At 35.6% G+C, this 11,835-nt stretch overlaps 1 protein-coding gene across 1 annotated transcript in view; it reads right to left on the bottom strand.

Moving 5' to 3' along the window:
• LOC110814632 (uncharacterized) overlaps positions 1-11,835 on the bottom strand; it is a 46,034-nt gene that overhangs the window by 30,046 nt on the left and 4,153 nt on the right. The window contains exons 5-11 of the mRNA XM_088212394.1: positions 8,094-11,256; positions 7,220-7,853; positions 2,264-2,561; positions 1,107-1,146; positions 841-979; positions 569-603; positions 416-492 (exon numbers count right to left, since the gene is read on the bottom strand). The gene's annotated coding sequence lies outside the window, so the exon portion shown is untranslated. The remainder of the gene's footprint in view (positions 1-415; positions 493-568; positions 604-840; positions 980-1,106; positions 1,147-2,263; positions 2,562-7,219; positions 7,854-8,093; positions 11,257-11,835) is intronic.

The raw sequence follows: 11,835 nt of genomic DNA, 5'->3' as shown, positions 1-11,835 counted from the left end.
ATCAAAAGATTCTGCTATAGCACAAACTTGAACCAAACATTCAGATATTATTTGAAAGTTTGCAATAAAAATTTATAAAAAAAAATTAATTAATGAAAAAAATGGAAGGCAGCTTTTAAATGTAAATACCATGAATGATCATCTATCAAACGCCATCCAATAACCACCAGAAAATCCAATTCCCTATTTTTAATTTTTGTCCTTCTCTTTTCTCTTGTATATGTCAAACTAAATAAATTTTGAACACATAATTATCACCTAAATTGTTAAAAATTACTTAAAAAGTTTTCACGTGTACTAACATATTTTATTTAAAATATTTAAAACGTTACCTAACTCTAAAATATGCAAACACGATTTTTTTTGTTGTAAAAGACAAACTAATGTCACAAAATGACTTCAGAGCACTACTTACTTTATCAAGATTTGCTTGCGAGCAACTATTAAAACATATGTACCAACCGCTTTCTGTTGTAGATTTACCAAATAAACCTGCAAAATTAGTTAACTTGTTTTTTTAAACAATTCAAAACAACTTGGTGATAAAGAAGAAAGCATAAACAGATACCGTCAAAAGATTTTGTGCTTCTCTGTCTTGCCTTCCTTTGGAAACAGCCGGTTAAAGTAAACAGTAAGAAAAAATCAACCAAAGACAAGAGGAAATATCAGAACAACACATCTAACAATTCTACCCTTTCTTTGTGCATACATAGAGCATATATCAGAAAAAGAAAGAGAATTAAAATAAGTGATAAACAATACGAGAAAGTATTCTAATCGTGTGGCCTAGTACTAGAATATAAAATAAGTCACACTGGTCTGCATTCTAAAGCATGTTACCCTGCATTCTTCAGCACCTTGCTCAGTCTTGAAAAAACCAGGTGGCAATTCCATTATCCCCAACATCATGCCAGAGATCTAAATAGCTCAAAAGATCAAGCTTTCATCACGTGCAGGGTCCACGAATACCTCCTAAAACCTACAAAAAAAATCAGTCATCCAACAATTGTTGGTAAGTAGCCAAAAAGAAAGTTTTTTCTTGAGGGTTAGAAATAGAACACAAGCGAAGGTGGAGAGACTTAGAGAGAAGTTTTTGAAAGTCTTACGCTTTTATAGACGAGCTGAGGTGCGTATTTGTGACGCCACCTATGCTTGATAAAAAATTTACTATTTAAAAATTAAATATGAATACAATGAATATGAGAAAAAAAAAAGCTGTTTATATTTATACTTTTAACAAGAATATCATTTAAAAATAAAATTTTCACTGAATAATAATCTTTTGAAAAAACAACTACGACATTAATAATGAAATCAAATATTATTTAAAAATTTATAACACAAATTGATAAAGAAAAATTAATAAATGTAAAAACAAAACAAAGGAATCTATTAAATGTAAATACCATGGATGACCATCTATCAAACGTCATGCAAAAGCCACCAGAGGGAGGTCAAGTCGAGCTGCCTTTGCTTCCTCGACTACCTGTTTCTTTCCTTCTCATCAAAAAATTCATCTTCCTATTTTTAATTTTGGTGAATCCTTCAGTTTTCCTCCATAAAAATAAAATCAACCATTCAACAATTGTTGATAAGTACTCAAAAAAAATTTCTTCTTAAGAGTCAGAAAATAGAGAAAAAATTTGACAAAATAATAATTTTTGTTTTTTTAAAAAAAAAACTACGAAGTCAATAATAAAAAATCAGATATTATTTAAAAATTTTAAAAAGAAATTGATAAAAGAAATTAATAAGCTGAAATGTACCCAAAATCAGATATTATTCAACAATGTTAAACCATGGATATGTACCCAAAAAAAGATTTCTTCGTAAGGGAGAAAAAATAGAACATAAGAGAGATAAAAAATTTGACAGAATAATATATATTTTTTAAAAAAAAAAGGGACTACGAGATTAATAATAAAAAATCAGATATTATTTGAAAATTTATGATAAAAATTGATAAAAAAATTTAATAAATTAGAAAAAAAGAAGGAAGCTTTTAAATGTAAATACTGTGTATAATCATCTATCAAACGCCATCCAAAAACCACAAGAGGGGATCAACTCGTTCTGCCTTTGCTTCCTTCATTACCTGTGTCTTTCTTTTTCATCAAAAAATTCATCACCCTATTTTTCATTTTGGCAAATCCTTCTGTTTTATCCCCATAAGCACAAAATCAACCATTAAACAATTGTTGATAAGTCACACTGGTCTGCATTCTAAAACATGATGTCCTCGTTCTTGGAATTTAAATGTTACCCTCTATTCTTCACCACCTTGCTCAGTGGCAAGTTCCTGAAGAAACCAAGTGGAACTTCCATCATCTCCAACATCATGCCTAAGATAAAAAAAGCTCAAAAAATCAAGCTTTCATCACGTGCAGGGTCCATGAATAGGCCTAAAACCCACCAAAAAAAAAAACCAGTAATCCATCAATTGTTGATGAGTACCCAAAAAGAAATTTTTTTCTTGAGGGTCAGAAAATACAACACAAGAAAGATGAAGATAATAAACCAGGAGCGACATGATCAGAAACTTACCGAATGTTGCTCACATCCTACAATCAAGATACCAACGAATCAATCAACGGAATTTAACCATATCAATCAACATGGATGCAAGAAAGAAAACAAAAGCATAATATCTAAACTATACAAATATTTTGGAAGCAAAATCTTAACCTAACCTGAAACCTAAAAGGGAAGGTAGTAGAAATTGTACCACCAAACAATGGCATCTCTGAATAGAAATCTCCGGGACATTTTTACAATTAATAACAACTTTCCATTCACAAATAAATCACTTGAAATATCAAAACCAGTGATCTTAATCCAAATTAAAGTCATAAATTGAATTAACTAGATTTAAAAAAATTGAACATAAGCAAAATGAAAAACTTTGAAATAACCTATTCAGGTATATGTAATCAGTGGAAGAAAGAAGTGGAGAGAGTAAGAGAGAAGTAGAAGCTTTTAAAAGTCTTGCGCTTTCATAGATGAGCTGAGGTACATTTTTGTGACGCCACCTATGCTTGATAAAAAATTTGATATTTAAAAATTAAATATGAATAGAATGAATATGAGAAATAAAAAAACTGTTTATATTTATATTTTTAACAAAAATATCATTTAAAAGAAAAATTTTCACTGAACAATAATTTTTTTAAGAAAAAACTACAACATCAATAATAACAAATCAAATATTATTTTAAAGTTTATAATATAAATTGATAAAGAAAAATTAATAAATTTTTTTTAAAAAGGAAGGAAGCTTTTAAATGTAAATACCATGAATGACCATCTATCAAACGTCATCCAAAAACCACCAGAGGAGGTCAAGTCGGGATGCCTTTGCTTCCTCGACTACCTGTTTTTCCTTTTCATCAAAAAATTCATCCCTCTATTTTTAATTTTGGTGAATCCTTTCGTTTTTTCCGATAAAAAATAAAATCAACCATTCAACAATTGTTAATAAGTACCAAAAAAAAAATTCTTCTTAAGGAACAAAAAATAGAAAAAAAGAGAGAAAATTTGACAGAATAATAATTTTTATTTTTTTTTAAAAAGAACTACAAAATCAATAATAAAAAATCAGGTATTATTTAAAAGTTTGTAAAAAAAATTGATAAAAAAAATTAATAAATTAAAAAAAAAGGAAGCTTTTAAATGTAAACCATGGACGACACCTATCAAACACCATCCAAAAACAACAAGAGGGGGTCAAAGTCGGTCTGCCTTTGCTTAATTGATTACCTGTTCCTTCCCTTTTCAGCAAAAAATTCATCCCTGTATTTTTTATTTCTGTGAATCATTCTGTTTTCTACTACAAACACAAAAGCAATCATTCAACAATTGTTGATGTAACAACCCAGATTTTCACGAGTGAATAAGGTTGTTACCCTTAATTCGTCTATAACAAAATAAGTAATAACATTTACAAATCTGTCATAATTGTCATCCTCTCAGTTAGTTCTAACACAATTCAATCATAACTTACATACATACCAATTCCAAAAGTGAGAATATACTGAATAAAAGTTAGCAGGTCTTATAATCAGTTTTGCACTCTCTACAGGTTATACTCTGGCTCTGGAAGCACTTGTATCTATTCCTGCTTCATCTGCTCTGTAAGATAATAAAATAATGAGCTTACACAGCCCAGTAAGATCAATTTAAAAATTTAACCAACAGAATTGAAACCGGTGCGATTAGCCCGTTAATTATATCCTTCTCTCTAGTCCTGGTAGACACCTGAAATTCTGCCCAACACTTCTCTGCTCACCACTCCTGTATCTTACCTATTCGGCTCCCTCTTGCGACTTAAAGTCATAACTACAACCTAACTCATCACATATCAAATCTGTATCCTTCCAACCTACACCTCCCTAATTCCTCACTTTCCTTGACCTTCCCGAAGCTTATGATGGCTCCAATTCAAAAGTAATCAATGTTATGCACACACACCCATATACTGCACAACAGGGAAATCACAGGGAAAAAGGAAGTACCATTTGGTTAATTCGGAGGAAGTTAAAAAATCGATTCATAGTGGTGGTTTGGGGATTAGATCTCTTGTCAACATAAATTTGGCTCTTCAAGGAAAAAGGTTATGGAAGTTCTTGAATGAAGATTACAAGCTATGTAGAAAAATTGTGCTTGTCCGCTGGGGTGATCTGAATGCGGTATGTGATTGGGGCCAGCTCTAGACCTCATGGACGAGGCTTGTGGAAGAATATAATGAAACAATGGCCGAGGTTCTACAGCTGTATTAAATGGAACCTGGGGGAAGGGAATAAAATTAGTTTCTAGCATGACAAATGGGTTAGTGATGTCAGTCTGCAGAACAGGTTTCTCAGCATTTTTGAGATTGCCCATTCGAAATCGATGTTGGTGGCTGATGCTTACCGGATTTACAATGATTGTGTCGTATGGTCTGTCAGAGTGAATAGGAACTTAAATGACTGGAAAATGCAAGAGTTTGAAGAACTCTTTATGCTTTTGGAGAAGCAGAATGTGAAAGAGGGCTCGGATCAGGTCTCATGGAAGTTAGAAAAAAAGGGAACTTTTTCTATCCATTCATACTACAGAATGCTGATTGGTGGGGATGGGGATGACAGTTGGGACTTTCCCTTTTAAACAAATTTAGAATAGAAAAGTCCCTCCTAGATTGGCTTTTTTTGCGTGGGAAGCAAGCAGGGAAAGTATTCTCACTATGGACAAATTAAAGAAGAGGGGGCAGTTTATTGTTAATAGATGCTACCTTCGTATGTGTGCCCCGTGACATATAGTGTGTGGTGCATAATTTATGGGCTGCTGGGGATTAATTGAGTTGTGGCTGGGAGTGGTAGGGATGAAATTTGGGTTTGGGTGGGACTTAAGATCAACGGAAGTGTTCCTACTTTGGTTCCATTGACCGTTTTTTGGGTAATTTGGAAAGAAAGAAATGCTGAAGCATTTGAGAGGAAAGAAGCAAGATTATATAAATTAAGAGATAGATGTTTTAATTATTTTGGGACAAACTTGTTAGAGCATGATATGATGAATGAGGAGGATTTTGGGATTGGCATTGATATGCTTACTAATCTGTAATTCTTTTGTAAATGGGTTGGTACCCCTGTTTTGGTACTGTGTTAATATACTAATATATTTTTACTTCAAAAAAAACCATCATATAGAGGTCACCATCCAAATGGAGTTCAATCCACAACTTCACATTCTGCCACACACATTCACACACTCTGCACAGGAGATTTACATGTAGATTTTATGTTCACTTAGCATTCATAAAGCATTCCGCTGTGTATAATTATATATACACCCCAACAAATGTCTCTTGGCCAAACACGACCGCACACCTGCACAAACTGACAGTTGCCTCTCGGCCAAACAAGGCCACACACTCACACATACTGTGCAATAGAAATATACACCCCAACAGATGTCTCTCGGCCACACACTCGTACATACGGACAGATGCCTCTCGGCCAAACACGGCCACACACTCGCACATACTGTGCAACAAAAATTATCACATGCAAAATTATGCATTTACTCAGCCATTTCGTTATATATAATTATATATATATATATGGAAACCCCAACAGGTCACCTCAGCCAAGCCTGGCCTCTTGCTGATACCTACCGCGCAGCAGAATTTATCACATGCCAGGTTATATATTTATTCAACAATTTTGCTATACATATATATGTTGTTATACCCCACTCGGCCCCAACCTGGCCACACACTCACTCATACTATGCACCAAAAATCATCACATGCCATTTCATCTCTGTTCAGCATTCACAGACCCCAATATTTAAAATTCTCAAAAGGTGTCTCTCGGTCATCATCTGCCCGCTCACAGCATGTTCCAGTTTTTCCTCTATTATTCTTTTCTTTTATGTTTTCTGACAGTACTGCTCATACTTCCATTCTCATTCTTTTTCACCCGTTGCCAGTTCAAGCGGAAGGGTTCTCCCACTCAAAATGTCCTCCTTGGTATTTTATTTATTTATTTATTTAATTCTTATTGTTCTTCCTTTTCCAAATTTTCTCCTCTCAGGTTGTAAGCAATTCTCTGCTAAATTTAATAAACTCCTTCTCCTGCTCCGGTCACCCTTTCTTTTCTCTGTTTTCATTTTTTTTTCTGCACCCATACTAGCTTACTTCTGCTCTCAGCCTTCTGCCCTCCTCTCGCCTGCTCACTCCCTACACACACCTTGCTGCATCTGCACCTTTTCTATTGATCCAGAGTACTATACCACTTCTCTCAATAACCTGAACTCCCTCTCTACCTCATCTCACCAGTCCCTCTGAAGTATCATCATCTAGCCCCCAATTTGATTTTTATCACCTCATGCCCATTCCACACATCCACCATTCTTGAAGTCTCACATTTCTGCATTATATTATTCCACCATTCAATTGTGGAATAATATAAAATCCCTCTGCATTCACATCCAAAGTCCACCTAGTCCCCCCTCCCTTTTTTTTATTTTTTATTTTTTATTTTCTACTTCGTTTGCCGGGTCTATTCACCACTACGCTTCAGATCAACACTGAACCGGTAACTTGTTATATCCAATCGGTGTAACACTCCAGATCACCTAAAATCTTTAAATCTCTCAAGGTTTTTACACCACTCGTTTTCCTATCCCTTTCACTCATCATTAGTTCTACAAAACATGAGAAATCAAGACATTTAATAGATCTTACCTCCATTGGACGATTCCACTATAATTCCTGCCTAGCCTTCACAGAAATCACCCTCCTATTTCTTCTTCCATCAGCCTGGTTTCGTGATGTTGTTTCTCCCTCTCCTTCTCTTCCTCTCTGCAATTCTCTCCTTCCGCAAATGGCCTCTCTCTCTCTTCGAGTTTCTCCCTTTCTTTCCTCTCTTTTTTTTCCCCTTTTTTTCTTTCCTATTTATAACAACCCAAATTAAATCTGGAGCATCAAATTTGGAGAAATCCTCACTGTTAAATTATTTTCCTTTTATCAAAACAGCATCTACAAAACATGAGAAATCAAGACATTTAATAGATCTTACCTCCATTGGACGATTCCACTATAATTTTTTAAAAAATAGAACTACGAGATCAATCGTAAAAAATCAAATATTATTTTAAAGTTTATAATATAAATAGATAAAAAAAAATTAATAAATTAAAAAAAAAGAGAAAGAAGCTTTTAAATGTCAATACCATGGACAACCATCTATCAAACGCCATCCAAAAACCACCAGAGGGGGCCAAGTAGGGCTGTCTTTGCTTCCTTGATTACCTGTTTCTTTCTTTTTCGTAAAAAAATTCACATGATTTTTTAATTTGGTGAATCCTTCTGTTTTCCCCTATAAGCACAAAATCAACCATTCAAAATTTGTTGGTAAGTACGCAAAAAAAATTTCTTCTTAAGAGAAAAAATAGAACAAAAGAGAGAAAATTTTGACAGAATAATTTTTTTTCAAAGAAGAACTACAAGTTGAATAATAAAACATCAGATATTATTTGAGAGTTTGTAATAAAAATATATAAAAAATAATAATAAATTAAAAAAAAGAAAAAGAAAAGAAGCTTTTAACTGTAAATACCATGTACGATCATCTATCAAATGCCATCCAAAAACCACAAGAGGTGATCAGCTCGGGCTGCCATTGCTTCCTTGATTACCTATTTCTTTCTTTTTCATCAAAAAATTCATCAAACCTATTCATTTTGGGGGAATCCTTCTGTTTTTTCCCATAAGCACAAAATCAACCATTAAATAATTGTTGATAAGAACCAAAAAAAGATTCTTTTTAAGGGACAGTAAATAGAAGATAGGAGACAGAGAGAAAAAATTGACAGAATAAATGTAAATACCATGAATGATCATCCATCAAACGCCATCATAAAATCACTGCGGGCGGGGCGGGTGGGGGGTTCAAGGGCTGCCTTTGCTTCCTTGATTACCTTTTTCTTTCTTTTCATCCAAAAAATTCATTTTCCTATTTTTAATTTTTGTGAATCCTTCTCTTTTCTCCTAGATATGTTAAATTAAATAAATTTTGGATACATAATTATCATCTAAATTATATTGTTAAAAATTACTTGAAAATTTTTCATGTGTACTAACGTATTTTATTTAAAATATTTAAAACATTATCTCTAATTTTAAAATATGCAAACACGATTTTCTTTGAGGTTCAAGACAAATTAATGTCACGAAGAGACTTCCGAGTACTACTTACTTTACCAATCGGTTCAAGCGGAAAAACATGAGAGAAAAATTGCCGCAAGCGGCGGCAAGAGGGCTTGGGTAGCGGCGTTCACTCCACCTCGCCACCGGTCTAGTTCGATTCTCCGCTTCCCCGACCCACACTCACCCATCCATGGCGACACTAGAACCATTCGCGCATCGCAGGCACTCGGCCTCACCACCACATGCTCATGCGGTCGGAACCGCATCCCAACCTTCCCAAGTCGTACATGCATCCACGGCCAAACCCGCTCGGCCTCGCCACCGTAGGCTCATGCGGTCGAAACCGCAACCCAACCTTCCCAAGTCATACATGCATCCACAGCCGAAGCTGCTCAGCCTCACCCCGCACTCGAATTTCGCACGCACACCACCAGTTTCACACGCAATCCACCGCACGCTCATGCGGTCGGAACTGTATCCCAACCTTCCCAAGTCGTAGATGCATCCATGGCCAAAGCTGCTCAGCCTCACTGCATACTAGGCCTCGCCACCTCACGCTCATGCGGTCAAAACCGCATCCCAACCTTCCCAAGTCGTACATGCATCTACGGCGCTCGGATTTTGCACGCACACGACCGGTTTGCGGTTTCCCGTAAGCCCATTCCCACACTCGCACGCAGCGGCAACAGTGCGCATGCGACACCTTCTTCATCTTTCAGTTGTAGCTCAAGCCGCTCACTCTTCTCCGCTCCTTGGCTTGCGGTTTCCGCTGCTTGTATTCCTTTTCTCATGGAGATCGCCACCGTGCGATCTACCTCTACCCACTTCCCGTTCGAGATCGCCACCGTGCAATCTCATTTGAATTCCTTTTCTGTCGAGATGCCACAATGCGATCTCGGCCATCCCCTCTCACCGGCGAGATCGCTATTCCACAGCCTCACCTCTCACAAGTGAGATGAAGAGCCTTAATAAGACTCCTTAAATTGGCCCCTCCACGGCCGTCAGATCTCTACCGCATGATCTTTCTGCTCGTCCCAGGAAACTTTCGTCGTTTCATGTCCGAAAGTGAATCTCGACTGCCCAATCGTTATTCCTCAAATATTGATCATTGGATCAAGGGCTTCATTAAGGCTATTTTGGTCTTTCGATCTTTCCTAAAGTCCTGATCGTTAGATAAGCAATCTAGGCCGTTTGATCACCTTGGGGTGTGGGAAGTCCAACCGTTCATCACTTTTGGGCGGGATTCCATAGCGACCGTTCGATCGCGAATGGGGGGAGTGAATTCCAACCATTTGATAGGACACACGTGAGAGGATCAGGATCGTCCGATCTCCTATCACGTGGATGGCCCCTTAATGCGGATTTCCACACTAGCACTTTCATCCGAAAAATTCATCTCCCTATTTTTAATTTTGGTGAATCCTTCCGCTTTCTCCCATAAATACAAAATCAACCATTCAACACTTGTTGATAAGCACCCAAAAGAATTGTTTTCTTAAGGAACAGAAAATAGAACAAAAGAGAGAGAGAGAGAGAATTTCATAGAATAATTTAAAAAAAAAAAAACTATAAAGTCAATAATAAAAAATCCAATATTATTTAAAAGTTTGTAAAATAAATTAATAAAAAAAATTAATAAATTAAAAAAAAAAGAAAGAAACTTTTAAATGTAAATACCATGAATGATCACCTATCGAACACCCAAAAACAACAAGAGGGGGTTCAAGTCGCTCTGCCTTTGCTTCATTGATTACCTGTTCCTTTCCTTTTTATCAAAAAATTCATCACCCTATTTTTCATTTCGGTGAATCCTTCTGTTTTTCTACCAAAACATTAATAAATTTTTTAAAAAAAAGGAAGAAAGATTTTAAAATTAACCAAGCACCGGCACAAAAAAGAGAGAGATTCTGCCACATTGACAAAGAATAAAACGACAAAGAATAAAACTGTCAGGCAAGGGAAACTGGAAAACAATTGTACCCAAGATTCATAGACATCCAAGGATCTTGCTATAGCACAAACCTGAACAAAACATCAAAATGCAGAAAAGTAAAGATTCCAATCTAGTATCTAGAGTTGTCAGAGAAAGAAATTTGGGAGCATATCTACTGGCCATCACAGAATATGTATGGTACACAACATTTTTCATACACAAACACACACACACCAAAAGGCTTGCCTTACAGACTGCAACAAACAAACTTTTCAGCCACACCAGATACATAATCTAAGCTAATAAACCTGGCAGGACAAAAATCTTGAGTTATACCTAAGGCAACCAAAATGTTCCAAATTTCAAAGACTAGTAAAAAGCACATAACTGGGGATGACTTGTACAGAAGGGATAATAAATCGTCACCCAACAAGTTTTCCACGAACAAGAAGGAAAATACCAATAATAACTTATATAAAACACAGCAGAATACCAAGTGCAAAATTCTAGCAACACAAAAGAAACTTTTTAGACTGGAAATAACTTGGAGATACCATTTGACCACAGAAGTTGTAATAACAGCAGGGACATCTCTGTAAAATAATCAAGGGCCCTCAATTACTCCAGTCTGCTCAATCAACTGAAATGTAGTACACGGTCAATTATAGTCCAATCACGTCATAGAAACAACTAAAGCAAATATCGGAACAACACATCTAACCATTCTCCCCTTTCTTTGTGCATGCATAGAGCATATATCAGAAAGAGAAAAAGAATTCAAATTATTGATAAACAATGCGGGAAAATATTCTAATCGTGTAGCCTAGTACTAGAAGATGAGGTAAGTCACACTGGTCTGTCATCCCATGAAAACGGCTGTTAAAGTAAACAGTAAGAAAAAATCAACCAAAGATGAGAGGAAAAGAAAATCATATAGACATGCGAGGGGGATGCAGGGCCCGGGAAAGAGAGAAGTTCTGAAACTTGAAATTTAGCAAAATGACCCTCTAAAGTATCAGTCAAGAAAAGCAAAAAAGAGAGAATGGGAGGGCAGCAAGGAGCTCTTCTACTTGGTAAAATTGCAAGCAATCAATCACTTTTAAAGTAGAACAAAAAGACAAAGTTCAGAGACTAAACTAATACAGCAAAAAATTAACAAAGCATCAGCACAGAAAGAGAGATATTCTGCCACCTTGACAAAGAAGAAAACTGTCATATG

Source organism: Carica papaya, chromosome 2 (genome assembly GCF_054855325.1).
Source record: "Carica papaya isolate Zhongbai chromosome 2, ASM5485532v1, whole genome shotgun sequence".
NCBI lineage: Eukaryota > Viridiplantae > Streptophyta > Magnoliopsida > Brassicales > Caricaceae > Carica > Carica papaya.
The sequence above is the reverse complement of the archived record's forward strand: the minus strand, read 5'-3'. Positions and strand labels throughout refer to the sequence as shown.